General features: G+C 36.4%; 1 long non-coding RNA gene across 1 annotated transcript; it reads right to left on the minus strand.

The window, feature by feature from the left end:
* Nucleotides 1–2,868: 2,868 nt before the first annotated feature.
* Nucleotides 2,869–3,546, minus strand: LOC142181573 (uncharacterized). Its single transcript, XR_012710226.1, has 2 exons — nucleotides 3,325–3,546; nucleotides 2,869–3,233 (listed from the first exon to the last, which is right to left on the minus strand). It is a non-coding gene; the product is annotated as an uncharacterized LOC142181573 (long non-coding RNA).
* Between the last annotated feature and the right edge of the window lie 1,262 nt (nucleotides 3,547–4,808).

A 4,808-nucleotide genomic window follows, 5' to 3' on the forward strand; every position in this document is an offset into this window, starting at 1 on the left:
TGTACTGTCATATGCATTGCATTGCACTCATGCATTTGTTCCTTATCTGCATTATCTGCCATAATAATTATGTGCTCTTATTTCATTGTTTTGTTGCTTCATACTGTTCTGAGATACTGATATTGAGCCCGAGAGGCTGATGTTGTACTTTGTGAGTTGGGAGTGAGCCCGCGGGGATGATACTGTACTGAGAGGCTGATATTGAGCCCGAGGGGCAGATTTCTGATTATTTCTTACTTGTTGAAATTATTTTCGCAACTGTTGAAAGGATCATTTTAAAAAAAAAAGAGGTTTTAAAACTGAGCCAAGATATTTCTAAAGATTTCACAGTTTTCACTGATTTTCTCAATTGAAGGGTTTTTCTCTGCTTCTATACAACATGACGATATGTTTTACGTGATTTCTTACCGCTCAGTTGTTATTTACTTTTATTACTCACTGAGTTGGAGTACTCACTTTACTCCCTGCACCTCGTGTGCAGATGCAGGTAATTGTTCACCCGGTAGCGGGTTTTGGGCTGATTGGAAATTTTGCTATCGTAGCTGAGCAAGGTGACCGTCAGCGTTCGTGGTACCTTATTTCTTTATTAATTCTAAATTCCATTCTGTATAATGCTGGTCTTGTATTAGTGTTTAGATTCTTTAGATGCTTGTGACTTGTGACACCCCGGTTAGGGCTGTGTTGGGTTGTATTTCCGCTAAATATATTGTTATTAAATTATCTTTGAAACTGTTTATTTATGTTTAACTATTGTTAAAAAGGCACTTTGAGTTGGTTGGCTAGCCTTGTCTTCACGAGAGGCGCCATCACGATCGGATCGGGGTTTGGGTCGTGACATTTTTATTTTTGATACACCTATCCTAGACAGGCCTAACCCCTGTGTTGAGCCTCCAAAGTCAAATGCACATGAAGCAAACAAATGTTCCTACTAGGGATCCAGCATGAAGCTGAGTTATTCCAGGTTCAAAACCTGGGTATTTGTTCTAGACTGTGTATCCGAGCGGACAACTCGAGTCGAGGAAGGGGCTACGCACCGGGGACCCGTAAGATTGTCCAGCTTAGTAACTTGTCCGAGCCTCTTTCTTATTTCAAGGTATGACGTTAACAGAATAGGGAGTCTCGACCAGCGAGCACATCCCCGGAGACAAGAAGAGAAGGGTTTCGTAACAGTTTATATGTACCGTTCAAATAATATCAAAGAGGTAAAAAAACATCACTTAGCACATTAGGCCCAAACATGTAATAAAATCAGATAATAAACAAAGTCAAATACAACAATTATTCTAAGCTCGAATTCTTGAACCCTGAACCAAAAGTTTTGGGTTCTGTTTCCCTAGCAGAGTCGCCAGAGCTGTCACACCTCCTTTTTACCTACACCCGGAAGGGTATAAAGGAGTTTTTCTAATTAAAGGACAATCGAAACGAGATTTATTATTAAAGATTCAGAGTCACCACTTGGGAGATTTATGGTGTCCCAAGTCAGCGGTTGAATCCCGAATCGAGAAAATTATTGACTCTGTTAAATAGTCTGCGCACCATAAATCCGAGTAAAGAATTCTGTTAACTCGGGAGAAGGTATTAAGCATTCTCGAGTTCCATGGTTCTAGCACGGTCGCTTAACTATCATATTTGGCTTAATTATCTGATTTTGCACAATTATGAACTTATGTGCGAATTTCAACTTTTTACCGCTTTTATTATTATTTTTAAAGAGAATTGTAATGTCGTTAAAACATGTCTCGAACCACGTCGCATAAATGCACTCGCGGTCTTTGACATATTTCAACTTCGTTGGGATTTGGATTTGGGTCACATAAATGTGCACCCGAGTTTAGGAAAGTAGATTATAAAAATACGCGCCTAAAGCAACTACGAGTTATTAACTTTGCGAGGTCCATGAAAATTAACTAAATGACACGCCTCGTATTCTAAATATTTTAAAGACATAATTAAAGAGGGCCACGCAATTTGTCATTTTATTTTGCGCGGCGCACCTCAATTCTATTTTAAAGGCTATTTAAACTAAAGCTCGGAGTTCCATAAACTATTTGTTATCTAATATGGCTTCCCTCCCCCCATTGATTTAAACGAGTTTAATTGACAGAACAAGACTAATTAGTTTAAAGAACGCAAGGGAATTCCTACTTATGTTGTGCCAAAACTAAATCAGTAATTTTAATAAAACATTAAATTGATAACGAACCACCCATATTAGATTGTGGACTGGTTGGGCTGATCAAAATCCCATGGCTGACTGCCCATTTGCCGTAGGCTCACATGTGAAATAACTGGGCTCCCAAATGAAGCCCAACTTGGTAGTCTGATGATTGCGGACAGTGCCATTACAATTGGGCCAAAAGATAGCCCAAAACATAAAACAACGAATTCATTTGAAGCCAAATGCATCACGTAAAGAAATCTGGAATCGAGTAAACATAGCTAATCTCTAATTCAAATGCAAAGCAGACTTTTAAGTCTAACATGGATTCTAAGGCAATACTAGGTGCAATAACACCATCTGTTGCACAAACTATTCACTAATTACAAAATCCCAAGGTTCACACAACTGGTATCAAAATATGGTAAGATTCAAGTACATTTAAAACCAACAGACTTGATTTGTTAATTGGCAAATTCCAAACTACTTCAAACTTTGAGAGATCAGAGAACAAACAAACACCCAATACTAAGCTAATTGGATAAGCATGATTCTCATAAAACTCATGAAAGATAAGTCAATAATAATTAAGATCAACAAATGAAAAACGAAAGACCTGCTTGCAGCCTTAAAATGAGCCTTCAGTGTTAGTTTGAGAGATCAGAGAACAAATAAACACCCAATACTAAGCTAATTGGATAAGCATGATTCTCATAAAACTCATAAAAGATAAGTCAATAATAATTAAGATCAACAAATGGAAAACGAAAGACCTACTTGCAGCCTTAAAATGAGCCTTCAGTGTTCATGTTATATCATTGACTGATATACCAAAACAAAGGGCACAAGTGAGCTAATCAGAAGAAAAAAAACAGAACAGAAAGAGATAGTTCGCAGAACATTTACTCAGATTAAAATTAATTATAAAAGAGCAATGATGTAAGTTGTAGAACCCATAAATGAAATAGTAACAAGGTTAAATTCGTAGTAGAAGGCTGAAAACATATTGAAATTGCAGAATATCCATCTTCATTCATCAAATCAGTTTACACATGAGGTGGAGTGTAAAATGTACCTGGAAATGAAATAAACAGCAAAAGGTTAGCAGCTGAACAACACAACCTAGAAATAACTGAAGGAAAATCAGTTTTGAACCAAACTCCAACCAGCAGAAGGATCCAATAATGTCCAGTAATCAAATGCAACCAAAAACTCGAACCCAAACACCTGAAACCAACCAGTTTAAGCCATTTCAAACCTTCGATTATCTAAGGATTGTTTCAGAAATCAAAAATCTTCAAGAGTTTCAGAAAATTTTAATGGAACAGTGTTTTTGGATATTTTCAGCTAATTTGTTATTTTTTGGGTTTTTAGCTACCCAAAAATCTGAAATGAACTTCTCTTAGCTATCCCTTTATAGGCAGCTACTAGGGCAGCTGAAAATAGGTTAAGTTTGTCACTTTTAGACCTTTTTCAATTTTCCAATTTGCTACTTAACCCCTTAACTACTGACTTGTTGCCCAAGTTTATCCACTTAAAATCCTGAAATTGGCTAGTAATCCCTGCTAGAAGCTTCTTCTTTCAGTTGAGAAAAGATTCTCCGCACTTAAACTACCCAAATCACCCTTGTAGCTACTTTTATTTACCCTGAACCCACCCGGGCCAACTGGCCAAGCTAACTGGGTCATAAACTCTGAATTGAATCCCTAAATGGGCTTAGTTCTACTAAGAAAGCACTCTGGCCCAAACTCTTTTAAACAAAGACCCAAACAAGCAATCACAATAACCACAAAACCTGATGAACCAACCCAACTAAAACATCACAATATTAATTTAAAACCCATTATAATACAACGAAACTCAAATCAAGAATGCAAAGTTCAAACAATCTGAATCTTAAAATTAACAGAGGCTACCGCTAATCTGAACTGAACACATGTTAAAAAACTAGAAAATGGCAATCCTAAATTAATACTAACCGTTATATTAACATGACTCGATCTTAATGACACGTTTGAAATGGTAAAAACAAAAGACAAGAGAGGGGACAGAGGAGAAATGAGAGTGAATTTGAACTTAACAGAAAAAGAAAAATGCAGGAAAAACAAAAAGGGAACTGGAGATACCTACAACTGGATAGGCAACTATTTTTGTGATTTTTGTATTTTTGTAAAACTCCTAATTGCTAATTAATTCCAAAAATAAGTAAAATTAAACCCCAAATGCAATGCATAATTTTTGTATTTTTATATGAATTAACATGCACGGATAAAATGCAAGTAATTAACATAAAATGCCACAAAAATCCACAAAATTGTAAATAATAAAAGGCAATATTTTGTTTTGAAATTATGAGTGTAATTCATATAGGGCAAAAATCACGTGCTCACAAGGTCTAGCATGCTCCTTAAGGATTCTGTTTGCTGGCCTTGGTACCACTTCATCAAATTTCTCCTCTACATTGACTGGTGGTGGGATCCCAAGTGGATTAATGTCCTCTACTTCCTGGTTTTCATTTCTTCATAAGTTGCTCCTTGAGAAGACGATGTTTGTTTTTTCCTGCGCAATCGAAGATATCTTTCAATTTCAGGATCGTAATTAGCCAATTCTTTTATAGAAGAGCGGGTCATAAACTACTTAAAATTTTGAA

This window comes from Nicotiana tabacum, chromosome 6 (assembly GCF_000715075.1).
Source record: "Nicotiana tabacum cultivar K326 chromosome 6, ASM71507v2, whole genome shotgun sequence".
Classification (NCBI taxonomy): domain Eukaryota; kingdom Viridiplantae; phylum Streptophyta; class Magnoliopsida; order Solanales; family Solanaceae; genus Nicotiana; species Nicotiana tabacum.